This window comes from Agelaius tricolor, unplaced genomic scaffold, assembly GCF_023055355.1.
Source record: "Agelaius tricolor isolate 1412-34295 unplaced genomic scaffold, bAgeTri1.0.p SCAF_7, whole genome shotgun sequence".
NCBI lineage: Eukaryota > Metazoa > Chordata > Aves > Passeriformes > Icteridae > Agelaius > Agelaius tricolor.
The window spans coordinates 20,979,391-20,995,155 of NW_027269267.1; the positions used below are offsets into that span (position 1 = coordinate 20,979,391).

Consider the following 15,765-nt stretch of genomic DNA (forward strand, 5'->3'; position numbering starts at 1 on the left):
TATTATTTTAAAAACTGATAAAGTATTTGTTACTTGTCTGCTTTTAATGATCTTTGCATCATTTTAAACACGTGCTTAATGGGGAGAATTTTCACTCTTTGAGCTTGCAAAGACTGTATCTATTAACAGACTTCCAAAACATTATCTAATTAGATTAAATTCAAAAGATTTGGGCTTACTCTTAAGCAGATAATTTACAAAGACCTATCAGTTTCTAGAGAGAAATCAAATGCATGCATACATTACAAGGAAAAGCAGCTTCTCCAGTTTACTACTAAACAATGATTTATCAACTCAAATTGTTTAAAACAGTCATCCAGCTATGATAATAGCTTGACATAAACCTGGAGTTCTTTAAAAGAAGGAAATAAACAAAATATTGGAAAGAAATAATTTATCTGGAAATGTTTGAGGCAATGTTTTGGGAAAACATGACTGAAAAGACCTCATGTCATTTCAGATACTAAGTTTAGACTTAGCTATATTTTAACACAGCAGAACTTTTGACTTAAAAAATAAAGAATTTGCAAAAAAAAAGGTATGAAACTAGAAGTGCAAAATGAGGTTATTGTTCTAAAACCTGATGTAATTTATTTTTAAACATGAGATTAATTTATATTTGAGTTAAATTTTGAAGCACATTATTGAGCCTTAAATGACCAAAGATATTTAGTATCTCTATTCATGGAATGGAATCACATAAGGAGCAAGAAGACATCCTGTTGTTTAAGGCCATATTATAATGTTTATTCAAAAAGGTGTACTTCACCCTTCTTTTGTGCCAGTAAAAGAATTATTATTTTTTTATAATGATGCACTAATTTTAACATAGAGGAAAAGATTCATCTCAATGTGAACTCCTTGCTATACCTTGACCTGGAACAGTATTTCTAAACTAGCAGTCCAGAAATTGCCAATGACTATTACAGTAGGAATATTTCTTCATACAGACTGCTGTTTTCCTAATATTACCAACTGCACTCAATGGGACATATTGAACTTGCATTTTGAGATAAACCTCTGAAAACATAAGGTTTCCTTGATGCATTTTGCAGTTTCAAGAGGCAGAATTGGTTACCAAAGGCAAAATTGCACTATGAAGTTGTAAAATGTGACTGTAAATGAATGCCATGTTTTGCATACTATGTATTTTTCATAATTGCCTATCTAGACATAAGTACTACTAAATGTGTGATATACTATATATGTATAAAATTAAAATATTAAAGACATCTGATATATAGTGTAAATAGTGCAGCAGAAAAGTTAAAGCACTATTTGAAGGCCAGTGACCTAAAGGGAAGTTTTAATTGTTTCAGCTTTTTCTAGCATCTCACACAAAGCTAACCTCAGGTTTTGCTTGGCACTTTATAATTCAATGAAGAGAGAAAATGTCTAGCCAGAGTCCTGGACTCACTTCAATCAGTAACAAAGATGCCAGTGGCCTCAAACCAGCTATTACTGAAAAGGATGAGCACACAGTACAAACTGTTCAAAGCATGGTACCATCGCCATTGTGTTTACAAAGAGTTCTCTGAGTCAGACTGGCATTCTTTTGTGCAGCAGAGAAACAAAAATATCATATACTTTTAAAAGGATAAGATATTTAGTAATAAAAAGTGTACATATACTTTTATATATATTTATAAGAGTATATATATTTTTAAATTCAGTTTTACAATGTTGAATGTAATCTTCCTTTAAACATACAAACTAAAGAAAAAAATTTTTTTTTTTTCTATCAAGAAATGTAAAAATGATTAAGTTGAATCATTATATCCAGAAACCTTGATTACAGGGGGAACTAAGTAGGGACTAGAGAGAAATTATTCTACATTTCCTTGATCAGAGATATACAATCATGCTATAGATGAAGGCAGCTATGATTGATTATTCTGTTTATTAGGACTGCAAGCTGGTTAGATAAAAGGGAAAATTAATTTGTGCATGCATCAGTTGAACTAATCTTATTTAAACTGATTTAGGTTGACGATAAACACAATTCATGTTACAGACATTTGGGATGCTTGCTAAAGCACATTGTAGCTCACAGAGCAACCAATAAAAAATGTTAACCATTTCAGATATAACAAAAATCACAAATCCACTTTGTTCTGTTACAACAGAGATGTTTGGGAGAGTGCCTTCCCTGCTCCCCCAATATTCTCTGAGTAGGTGCCCAGTATCCATATTAACCCAATCTCCAGAACCATTTACTAGAAGATCCAGCACTACAGAACCCTGGCTAGCCACTTCATATGTGAAGGTCTGAACTCAGCAGAGATTATTCAAAGGCTATGGGCAAGTCAATAAAAGACTATTTTGAGACCTACTGCACAAATGGTGGCACCAGTGTAAAACCAGGTGTGCTGCAGCTGTTTGCCTCTGCTCCTGACCTGGAGTTCACTGTCCCTGACAGCTGAACCAGAGCTACTGACGGATCTCTCACTGCATTCTTTAAAGTTAGAACTTCCTGGACATTGAAAGATATTTCAGTAAGAGCTGGCTGGGAATGGACTTTGCACTAAAACAGTCAGGGGACTTGAGTGCTCTGCTTTTGCAGCTCAGGTGAGGGCTCTGTGATACCTTAAATCACCTCAGCTTTTTCTGTGGTGATCACTCACTCTCCAAATATGCCATTACAACAACTTTCCTAATCACTGTATTCACATGTGTGAAAAAAATCAAGCTTGGACCAACGTCCTTGATTACAAAGCCAAGTGTGAACCTGTGACCTCAGTGTGTAAATAAAAACACAATATCAGTGATGACCATGTTAGCAAATCCATTTTCATTAATTACACCAGAAATATCTCCAGTTTACACCAAAGAACTACACTTAACTTTCACCACTACATTAAGTAAACTTTTGAGGAAAAAAAAAATTTCTCTTTATTTGCAGCATTTAGTGTGATGACTAGACAGGAAAATATCAGGTGAAAATGTTCATAAGCTGCTTGAAGATGGAATTCCTTCTGAAATTAACTGATGTTAATCTGTATATTGGGCACAAATTTTTAGCATGTACTATGTATATAACAGTATGTTTATCCATCAATTATATTCATCTTCCATTAAATCAAAGCAGTTCAGATAGGAACAAGGTCATACAAAAATGTAAATGGAAATACAGATCCTGTATATCTCTGAGGCTTAATTAACAACTTATTGAAAAAGCAATTATATTACCTGTCCTGTTTCCATGTGCAATGGCTGCATGAGACATTCAAATTATTCAGGAGCATGACTGGACTGCCTGTAGTAATTCCATTTCTCCACCATGATGTGGTAAAAGAATTCAGTTTAAAATAAAATTAAAATTTAAAATTTGTTTGACTCTACCTTTAAAAAGCAGAAAATCCTATTTGTCTTCAGAGGAAAACTGTCCTAGCTGTGTTTGGGAAGCAGCTGATTTACTGCACTTACACAGTCCCTCATAAGAGGCAGGTTACAGAAGGCACTGTGTGTCCAGAATGTGCTACACACTCAGTGTGTGCCCAGTGTCTGCACACTCAGTGTGGGCCCAGGGCCTGCACACTCAGTGTGGGCCCAGTGCCTGCACACTCAGTGTGTACCCAGGGCCTGCACCCTTTGTGTACCCAGTGTCTGCACACTCAGTGTGTGCCCAGTGCCTGCACACTCAGTGTGTACCCAGTGCCTGCACACTCAGTGTGTGCCCAGTGCCTGCACACTCAGTGTGTGCCCAGTGCCTGCACACTCAGTGTGTGCCCAGTGCCTGCACACTCAGTGTGTACCCAGTGCCTGCACACTCAGTGTGTCCCCAGTGCCTGCACACTCAGTGTGTGCCCAATGCCTGCACACTCAGTGTGTACCCAGTGCCTGCACACTCAGTGTGGGCCCAGTGCCTGCACACTCAGTGTGTCCCCAGTGCCTGCACACTCAGTGTGTGCCCAATGCCTGCACACTCAGTGTGTCCCCAGTGCCTGCACACTCAGTGTGGGCCCAGTGCCTGCACACTCAGTGTGTGCCCAGTGCCTGCACACTCAGTGTGTACCCAGTGCCTGCACACTCAGTGTGTGACCAGTGTCTGCACACTCAGTGTGGGCCCAGGGCCTGCACACTCAGTGTGGGCCCAGGGCCTGCACCCTTTGTGTACCCAGTGCCTGCACACTCAGTGTGTGCCCAATGCCTGCACACTCAGTGTGTACCCAGTGCCTGCACACTCAGTATGTGCCCAGTGCCTGCACACTTTGTGTACCCAGTGCCTGCACACTCAGTGTGTGCCCAGTGCCTGCACACTCAGTGTGTGCCCAGTGCCTGCACACTCAGTGTGTGCCCAATGCCTGCACACTCAGTGTGTACCCAGTGCCTGCACACTCAGTATGTGCCCAGTGCCTGCACACTTTGTGTACCCAGTGCCTGCACACTCAGTGTGTGCCCAGTGCCTGCACACTCAGTGTGTGCCCAGGGCCTGCACACTCAGTGTGTGCCCAGGGCCTGCACACTTTGTGTACCCATTGTCTGCACACTCAGTGTGTCCCCAGTGCCTGCACACTCAGTGTGGGCCCAGTGCCTGCACACTCAGTGTGGGCCCAGTGCCTGCACACTCGGTGTGTACCCAGTGCCTGCACACTCAGTGTGGGCCCAGTGCCTGCACACTCAGTGTGTGCCCAGTGCCTGCACACTCAGTGTGTGCCCAGTGCCTGCACACTCAGTTTGGGCCCAGTGTCCAAAGAAACAAAGCCCTGAGCTTCCCAGGAGTGCTGCAGCCCGAGCTGCATTCACTGGCCCAGCTGTTTTTCTGCAGCTCTGCCCAGACAAGTTAAGCAGACTTGGGGTGGGTGAAAATGCATTGCTGAGCTGTGTGAAGTCTTTGCTGGGCAAACAGAGGAGCAGTTTTGGGCAAGGCACAGCTCCACTCCCCCTCCTTGTGGCACGGCGTTTGCTCATGAAGGTATGAACCTTTCACTGCTGCTGGCACTCCAGCTGAACTAGATATATACTTATTAATGACTACAACAAAAACTGCCTTTTCCTACTTTGCATATCTCTTATTAGCACTTTCAAGTGACTGGCACAGTGAATGTGGTAGCATGATGTGCTCTACAAATCAAATAGCAGAGTATGGGATTATCACAATTCAGTCCTACAAGGTCTGAGCTAGGCCTTAAATAATCACCAGCTTAGTTTAAAAATCAAAGGATAAGGCATTCTGCCACCTCTGTTTGCAATGCTAGCACCCCCTTTACTATCATTGAAAACCTTCCTTGAAACCTTAGCTGTTTTAAAGACAAAAGATTAAAAAAAAAAAAAAGCAGCACAATAATTTTATTCCACCAGCAGTAGTTTAAAACCATACTTTGTAAGAGAAAGGCTCAAAGGAAATATGTCAGAAGTTTGCCATGACTGGAATAGTAATTTCATCTCTCTACCACAATGTAAAATATATGGATCCGTGTTCTAGCTACATATACTTTTTTTCTGACTTAGTTGACAGCCCAAAAAGTACTAATCAATATTTCATTAATAAAATCAGAGTCCAGTTAACCATGACTCACCAAGTAGCAAGAGAAATACTAGGGAATATACAAATAAAACTCTACTTCAGCCATGAAACAACTGCAAATTTAAAGAATGTTCATGTTCTTTTAAAATATGCCTATTTAAAAATATTAATACAACAGTTAACTATATTTCAGTGAACAGTTATGATGCCATTAGACTTTTAAGAATAACCACTCTATGAATAGTTCATGTGTACACCCTCAGGTGCAGTATTATTTGATGGCAGCACTTGAGGAACGATGTTAGAAAACAAAATCAATAGAGAGTTTATTAATTAAACCTCAGAATTATAAAGGATATTGTTTGAAAGCAGCTTGATTTTCTAGTCCATAAATCTAATTGACCAATAAAATTATTTGGTGGGAACAGGTGCCAACAGTAACTTCAGTTAACATACAGAAAGTCTCTGTACCCTATACCTGTGCAATATAACTTATGAAGCTCTAAATAAATTGAAAAAAAAAAATTAAAAATTAGTAACTGTAAAAAAAATTATAAAAGCTGTGTACAGAACAGTATGCATGGGGGTATTATGGTACTTTTCCAAATCATGCATTTGCAAGCAAACTTTTTGTTTATAGCTTCTCTTATTTTCTTTGTATAAAATGCAGTGTTTTTCTTATGCAAAAAGAAGACACATTTCCTCAAAACAAAGTATGTCAATGCTAACTTAGGGATAATGGAACACTCTTCTCAATCATACCAAATGAATTTTTCTTAAAAAAATACTGTTCTGGAAACTTTTAAAAAAATAATGAACACTTTTTAATAATAATCTGTGCCTCTGCACTTCTACCAACAGTCACAACTTGCACTACCACATTTCATTTGTGATATTCCTAAACTGCACTTATTCCAAGCTCTTTGAACAACAGAAATCTGTTGATATGCTGCTACATTTGAAGTACCTTCCACTACATCCTATCTATTTTATTCTTAAATTCAAAGTAACTAATTCATACAAGAAACATAAAACTAGGAAAAGATGACCTGTTTCTTCCTAGGCATCATGTGCATACATCTACTTTTCCTACTTTTTCAAACTTCCCCAACCTTTCATTTTTTGACATCTAATTTCACCTCATCTCTTTGCTTTATTTTGCTTCTTACAAGGTTTTCTAGTCAAAATACTGTCATCCCCATAACATATCCCACATGACCCTGATAAAGCTGACCTTACCACTGTCAAACCTATCATACCAACAACAGTTAACAATAGTTAACATTCTAACTGCTGGGGACATCCCCACTAAGAGCCAGACAAAGATATAGAAGATGGTACTCTACATTATTAGCACCATTATTCCTCAAAATTACTGATAATTCAGGATGTCAAGGTCTTGAATTGCTAGAAGACCCCAGAAGGATGTACTCTTGCAATGTGAGATACAGCAAACCACCACATTGTATTAGAGAACTGGATGCTCTGCTTAAGTATGTGTTTGTGAAACACAAAAAGAACTGTGAATCTCATTCATCTGAGAGAAGTAAGTAGAAATGCCATGCAGTCAGTAGTAACTCATCAGGCACTCCCAAATTTAATTGCTAGAATACATATTAAATGCACAGGCCCAGAGTGTAATTACAATTTGGTATTTGAAACTGTTTAGTTAATAGCAAGCATGGAAGTTCATTAGCTTAGTAAACTAGGGAAAAAATTGCACTTGGGAGAAAGTACAAGGGTAAAAATGTGCAGAGCTCTCACTTCCCCACTGCCACCAGGGACCAAAGGTAATGATTAAATAGCCCAGAAAAGGCAACCTGTGGCAAAAAAAAATCATACTCCCATTCTGGGTTAAGGGTGTAATTAGCTTGAAATACAGATTATACTTGAAAACCCAATGAAATTAATTCTAATGGGAAAATCTGGCTAACTGAAACAGCACAAGACCTCCAACTTGGGATTCAAGTTTTAAACATGCTACACAAAAAACCCCAAACAAGCAACATATACTTTCTTCTAAGTAGAAGAAAAGCATTTTTAGGGATAAGGAGGCTGTTAGTAACCAAAACAAATGTTAAAAGACAACTTTAAATTAGTACACTGCAATAATTTGTGCCTTAAGAGTCTTCAAAATGTTTGTGAGAGGATCATTTCAATGATGCTAATTTTCAATACATTTTGGAGCACCAGAGAAATTCAGTAAGACTGCTAGCATTTTCTGCTAATGGTTGAGGATGGTAAGCAGTATGATCTCAGTAATTATAGAGCTCTATGCCATTACTAATCTTAGGGAAAATAACCACTGAACTTCCAAAGGATAAATTCACTGGGAAATTATATGAACAAAACTGACGCCAGTCAACACCCTTTTACAGAAATTTGCTAAATAACAGAGAATTATATTTAATCATCTGATAAAATTACAAACTCTGGTCAGATTATATTCCATAAATGAAACACACAGACTTTTGAGCAGCATTTACCTTACAGCCACACAAAACTCAGAGTAAGAAATTATTATCAGTATCATCAGATGTGAATAAGATATACCTATGAAAAAGTAGCTGTTATCAGGAAATAATAATTGAAAAAGTGCTCTACATTTCTCCAACAAAATCATCCATTACTTACTCAACACTATTTAAGAGTATGATCAACGATACAGAAGTAAATACTGTTGATGGCAGTAATGGCACAAAAACTGTCAAACTGGTCAGTAAAGGCAGCAAATTGTTATCCAGAATAATATGGATTTCTTTGTACGATGGGCACAGTGTATTACAGCCAAGGGGACTTATGTAGGAAGCAAGAAACAATGCAGGTAATACCCAGAAAACAGTGCACAGAAGCCACAGACTTACAAAATACATACAATCTTAATGGCACAGAACCAACTCAATACAAACAACAGTGAAGCCTGACAACAAAAGGCAGTAATCAACTTCCCACACATGTAAGTGCATGAGACCAGTGATACTACCCTAGTCCACAGCATCAGTGGTACTGGAGAAGTGAATATAGCTATATAGTCCCTGTACTGTTTTCCCAAAATGGCAAACATCTTGCTCTTTCTCCATTATTCACAAAAAAAGAGGAAGAATTCTGTACCTTGAGATGTTAACCATCTTAAGATGTTAACCAGAACGCCCCACATGCTGCTATTAGCACAGAAACTCACATGGAAAGAGCATAGCAGCAATTTGAAAATGCTGCAGAGAACCAATGAATGTTACATGAACAAGAAGCTGTCTCTGACCCACTGTAGGAGAATAGGATTGCTCAGGCCACAAGTTGCAGCTTGGGCAGTAGTGATGGTGGAGTAGGTACAGTTGCAAGACAGGTGTTACTGTTGATATGTTCTGGGGTTATTTCCTACCACAGCAATTACTTAAGACCAAAGCCACTTAAAGAATTGTACAGTACTTCTTTGTTTTGCTTCTTCAATCTGTATCTTAAAAACCAGCCCTGAACAAATGCAGACTTTTTGTCAAATGCATCTTCTCAAGAGAGCTGGACTGTCACAGCCTTAAGTGACAACACTGGTAGGAGTCCACCATCACCTATGTGCACAGGGCCTGACTGCCTGGCTGACTTCACCAAGGAAAAACCTGTCAGGACAGGAGTGGCACCCCAGAGGTGAGCTCTTATTTGGTGATTCCTTTTGGCTTACCTGGTCGTGAGACCCTTGAGCTGCTGAATGCTGCTCCTCGCAGGCTGCTGTCAAGAGTCTGGGGGTTTGAGTTACCATGGAGATCACCACATCTGACACATGAGGGGGCTGCAACAAGAGAGAGGCACCCATCAAACCAGTGTCCATCAAACCAGTGTCCATCATCTCAGCAACACACAAGAACAAGGAGTCCCCTTTGATTTTGGCATTCACCAAAGTCCGAGCTCCCAGATTAGGAGCTTTAGCTAAACTCTAAGGGGAAAGAACCCAACACCCATCACCAAAAGAATTAGAAAGGTGAGGGCAGTCCCCAGTGACACACAGCATTTGAGCACTTTGCAAAGCTGCACTTTTTCAGAAGCTTGGAATGATCCAAATATACCATGAGCTTGACTCAACAATTTTCAGCCTCTCTGGTCAAGTATAACAACAGCAAGCAATCCACCCAGAGCACCGCTGAGCACAGGACTGGAACAGCAGTGCACTGCCTCAGAACAGTGGGACACACAAAAGTGCTCCCTCAGAGAGCCTCCAGTGGGAAACTGATGGAGCATCACCTCTGGGCAAGAAATAAGTAGGCAAAAGAAGTCACCTTCTTGAATATTATTTGGGCAAGGCTGAAGGCAAGCATTTATGAAAATCAAACATGAAAGACAGCCTGGCATTCATCTGCAATAATAAACCTATCTGCAGACTTTTCCAAGCCTGCCAACAGGCATGATGAATAAAACCTGATTTCTTATTGCCTTGCAGTTCCAGCACCATGTATATTGACTAGTTTCTCATTCTTCTGTTTCAAGCCTTAAGTCTTATGCTCAATTTTTGTCTACATTTAATAATTAAACGCTGTAAAGTGAAATGGGATAGACACTGGAGACTTTTAAAATTAATTATCCTCTTCCACACAAATGTCTGACAGTTTTGAAAACTATTGTCCTGTTGTAGACATCTTTTTGTGAAAATCCTTTCTTAGGATTTTTTTCCCTTCTGAGAAGCTGAGGCCTCAGAAACAAAATGCAAACAATGGTTATCTGCTGCTGTGGAATGCATCAGGTGGATTTTTGATTGGCCCATCTTGGATGTTTATAATTAATGGCCAATCAAGGCCGAGCTATCTGGGAAAGAGTCCGAGAGAGCTGCCTTTGTTATCATTCTTTTCTATTCTATGCTGAGCTAGCCTTCTGAGATGAAACCTTTTCCTTCTATTTCTTTTTAGTATAGTTATACTGTAATATATATATCATAAAATAATAAATCAAGCCTCCTGAAACATGGAGTCAACATTCTCGTCTCTTCCCTCATCCAAGAACCCCTGTGACCACTGTCACATTGTCCTGGCTTTGTCTGGGATGGAGCTCATTTTCTTCCCAGCAGCTCATACAGTGCTGTATTTCAGACTCAGAATGACACTAATGTTAGTAACACAGTGATGTTTTAGCTGTAGGTGAGCAGTGCTCACACAGAGTCAGGGATTTTCAGTTTCCCATGCTCTCCCAGTGAGCAGGTGCACAAGAAGCTGGTGGGAACACAGCTGGGACAGCTGTCATGGTGTGGCCAATCCATGCCATACAATGTCACAGCCAGTGTATGAACTGAGGGGAGCTGGCTGCAAGGGGCTGCTCACTGCAGCCATCAGCAGGCAGTGAGCAATTGTACTGTGCACCACTTCTCTTTTTTGGGCTTTATTTCTCTCTCTTGGTTTGTTATCTCCCTTTAAATCATTATTATCTTTATTAATATTACAATTAGTATTAGATTTTACCTCTTAATTACTTATTTCCATTATTAAACTCACTTCAACACATGGATTTTACTTTTTTCCTCCCCATCCCACTGGGGTGAGTAGGGGGATGGAGTGAGTGGCTGTGTGGTACTTAGTTACCAGCTAAGTTAAACCACAACAACTATACATTAAGTATCATTTCATGATATAATCAATTTAATATATAACATATTTGAACACATCATCAGGGAAAGCTTTCATAAATTCAGTTCTAATTCTCAGTCTGCAGCACTACAGCATGTTCTCATTTACTTCATTGTGACATAAATACACCATCTAACCAAATACAACTACTCACTTCAGAAAGAGTTACATCTATCCTAATCAGAGGTGAATGACTACACAAAGGACAACACTTGCCTACTGAAGCATCCCAAACTATTTGCAGTACATCAGCTGGACATCCACAGTTTTTCTCAGTTAGTCTACTGAATGCATATAAATCTTCATCTATATGGCTACATACCTAACCACCTAATTCTCAGATGACATTCTGAGTTGACTGTTCTCACTGTTCTCATCTCTCCATCTCTTTTTTTTTTTTTTTTTTTTTCAATTATAGAATCATTGACTGGCTGGGGTTTGAAGAGACTTAAAGATTATCTCATTCCAACCCTCCTGCCATGGGCAGGGACACCTCCCCCTAGACCAGGTTGCTCAAAGCCCCAGTGAGCCTGGCCTTGAGCACTGCCAGGGTTGCAGCATCAACAACTTGCCTCCCCCATCTCATTTTTCCCGTGAAGCATATTACATTTATGCAAAATACAATATATTCAAGAAGCATAACTGTGTGTAAATACAAAATCTGAAGAGCCAAGCAACAATTAGAGGATTTCCCATGTTGTATGGGAAAATTTTTAAGAGTATTATTATACTAAAATTATCTCTATTCAATACCCCTACATTATGCTATACAACAGTAACTAAGATATACTGAGGCTGCTCTCATGTCAAATACCAGGGAAATAACTGGCTCATCTGGAATGAAGGCTTCTGCAAGATTCATGGAGTTTGAAGGATATTGTAGAATACCAGATACTCCTTCTGTAGCACTGTGGATGAATCAGCGTTATTGAAGAAATTCTATTAATGCTTTCTGTCATAATTCCACTCATAAACTGGTTGGGTCATGTTTCATTTGTTCTGTTTACAAATCTTATAAACTGGATCACAGAATCACTCAAAGGCTACAGTGCTGGAGAGGCAGGAGGCAGCAGTGCAGGCAGCACTGGTAACAGGCTGGAGGAGCTAATCACATCCTTTGACAAGGCCAGCTTTGGTTACCTTGCAAGACAACTTTTTGGCAAATACCAGCTCTCTACTGAAAAAGTGAAAAGTAAAGTGAAAGAGACATATTAGAGGCAAAAAGATATGACTATTATCATTTTTTACCTGTAAGTGTCAGTGAAGCTTAAAAGTTACATATATTTCCCTTATGATTGGGTGAGAACATAGATATATTGATGATTGCAATAATCATATAGTATCATATGGCCCTACCCATAATGTTTTACTCAACAACGAGAGTTTCTTCAAATACAATTTCATACAGAAGTAAATACTAATACGAGATTTGAAATAAACAGTAGGCAAAGACAAAAAATGTTCCTTTAAACATTCATTTGTAATATTAGCATTACAACCTATAATTACTTACAGTAGAATAAGGTCTTCACAATTTACAAAGAAATTGAAAAATAATCCATCACCAGAGATCACAGAATACAGCTGCAAAAGTGATTAGAACAGGGAACAAAGTACTTTAATATGAAATATCTGGAGAGTTCCACTGGCAGAGTTTATTTAAAAAAAAAAAAAAAAAAAGACAGATGACCTAATTACAGCACCTAATATTTTCATTGGGAGAATACACTAAGCACCAACTGGCTTGTTAATCTAGCAAAGGGTTTGCAGAAAACAAATCAGCATCCGGAAGTTGACAAGAAATTCAAACGAGAAATAAAGCACATGCTTTCCATCACCTGTGACTAACCATTAGTGCAACTGTCCAAAGGAGAATGCAGAGATTCTCCACTGGTTGATGCCAAGCTTTAGGGGAACTTTCCCAGAATATGAATTTTTGTGAAAACACAAGACATCCCACAGTCATACAAAAGTTACTCTGTTTCATACACATAGACCAAGTCTGCAATACAGAGAAAGGGAGATTTAGGTGCTGTAGCCATCCTTTCCTGCTCATAAATTAAATATATTATTGTAGAAGAGGTTAATAGTAGGTTTGTTAGTTAAAGGAGTGAGAAGAAGTTGAGAAGTAAGAAGAAGTTGATAAAAAGTTTTTTTTAAAGTTGTAATTAAAAAGGTCAGAAGAAGTAAAAAATTAAAAAAAATAAAAAGAAAACTTTACAACTAAACAAAGTATTTTTAAAAAATTAGTTAAAATCACTGTAACTTTCCACCAATAGTTAAAATAAATAAAAAAATAAACAATTAAAAAGAGTATAAAAAGTCAACCATATTCAATAATAAAAAGTTACCATCTGGAACTGCTTGTAGTCTCTGCTTTGTGTCGTGACCGCTTCCACAACAAGATATTATGATGAAAACCAATTGTCTGGTTTTGTAAGTAAAGCACTTGGTGCTGATGAGCCCTGTGCATGCTGAGCTGCTGGTGCCAGCAAATACTTAGTGCATACATGTGCACACAAACACACACACAAAGTGAGAGAGGGAGTGTGTTCAAGCCATGTGGAGTCACAGAGCTACTGCCATCCTTCCAGAGACAGGTGGACTAAATTCTGCTGGAATAGTACTCTAACTTCTGATTTAGGAAGCTTACTGTATCCCCCATGAGCTGCAAGGACTCAGTCACAGCAGAGTGGCAGCAGGAGCTCTCTTCACAAGGGTCACTTGGGGCATCAGTCAGATGACTGAAGGCAGGCAGTACAAATGATGCTCTCTGAATCTGTGCAGGGAGCAATAAACACAGTGCTTCACATTATTAACTACTTGCCAGTCCTGTCCCTGTGGACAGTAAGCTTCCTGGGCAGAAAAACCTTCTTAGTGGGGTATTTCAGTGGGTTAGCCAAGCAGTTGCCCACCTCAGCCAAGATCCAGGAGCTGCTGCGGCCTCAGAGCAGTTTGCTCACAGCTCCCTCCCTGCAGCAGCAGCCTCACGCTGTGCACACAAGTAACACGGGCTTCTTGCAAGGGCACAAAGGGAGAAGAAAAGGAAATAAATCCAAGTCATGGCCTAGAGGCTACACTGGTGTCACAGTGAGCAAGCTTAAAAATGTCACCCCTTTAGCAAAGGATACGAATGTTATTGGAGGTCTTAATTTAGCTAGCATGGGTTGCTAATCTATGCCTTGGGCTACTAAGTGTCAAGAAATGTAACCATGTTTAAATGTCAACCAGAAATAAAAGTTTAATTTTTTTTTCCTTTTTACTAATTGTACATCTGGTACACAAGGTTTGACTTTGGATTTGTACTATGTCTGAAAACACATTAGTCAACCTATGCAAACACTTTCATTGATCTCCTTATCTCTCAGCTCCTCCATTGGACACAACCTGTGTGAAGCAAATCCATGGAAAATCCTGGCACCACCTCCCATGTGGGCAGCTGATGAATGATGTAAGTAAGTAACCAACCCCCCTGTGACTGTCCCCAGTGCCAGCTTAGCTTAAAGAGAAGCCCTGAGGCCTCTCCTGCCCTGGCCAGGGCAGAGGACAAGCCTCGTGCCAGGGACAAACTGCACAGCGCCATTTGCACTGAGGAGCCAGTGGAGGGATGCTCCTTAAAGGAGGGCTGAGGTTGGTGGGCCACAGACCAAACAGTGCATTTATCCTCTCCTTCACATGAAGATTTCCTTTTGCAGGCACCTGAGGGACTTTAGGAAACTGAAATTGGGGGCCAAATTAATTTTTTGAAATTACTGTCTGGGCAGGTGGCTGGGGTAAGGGCACCTAAACAATACAGCAGTTTTACTCTTGATTTAAACTTGGAATAATCAGTCACATCATTTTGGAAGATGTTCTAGTGAATTCTACTCAATTCCTCTAAATACATTTAGCTGCTTAATGTTTTTCCAATCTAATTTCTGTTTAAGTACTATTTCTGCATATTTTCAGATAAATAATTTCATTTCTTTTTACTAAACAATACAGATGAGGAGAAAGCAAACCACTACTATTACTATCCTGTTTCAGCATATTTCTCTTAACTCTTTCATAATGAAAAAAACATTAACTGGGTAACTAATTTATTATCCCACTCCCTTTGGGCCTTTAAAGGCACAGGAAAGTTTAAAGGCTAAATAGCCATCTTCAAAAGACACTGAATTACAAGAGCAGGGATTACATGATATCTCTGTGAAAGAAATGCAGGATACCTAGTGCCCAATATTTTGCTTTCTTTCAAATTGATAAACAGCTTCAATATTTTCAAACTACCCCTGGTGGAGTATACTATACTATACTATATGGAAGTATACCATGACTATATAGAAGATCATAAGAGGACATCAATAATTATGCAACCCTTCTGCAAAAAATAACCTAAAATGCATTTTTTAAAACAATTTCTAAAAAGTGTACAAATCAGTGAAGAGAACATTTCAACATTTGCCAAACTCCTGGTGATGTGCTGGAGTTTTAGTTTCTTTATGGATTAGCATAATATATAAATATAATCACAGCAGAATAACCACAGTGGCTCCCATGGGGCATGACCAGCAATCAGTGTGTACAAGGATTGTGGATAACACTGCAGACACACAGAGCAGAAAGCAGGACCATCATTTTCAGCACAGCACAACACAATGTGCTGGGCTGCTCTATCATGTTTCCAACGAGTACCTATGCACTGGAACTGCAATCTCT

General features: G+C 39.2%; 1 protein-coding gene across 4 annotated transcripts in view; it reads right to left on the reverse strand.

The window, feature by feature from the left end:
• Nucleotides 1–15,765, reverse strand: part of TBL1X (transducin beta like 1 X-linked) — a 196,054-nt gene that overhangs the window by 80,021 nt on the left and 100,268 nt on the right. For all 4 annotated transcript variants that reach the window (XM_071430567.1, XM_071430568.1, XM_071430569.1 and 1 more), the window contains one exon: nt 9,141–9,248. The gene's annotated coding sequence lies outside the window, so the exon portion shown is untranslated. The remainder of the gene's footprint in view (nt 1–9,140; nt 9,249–15,765) is intronic.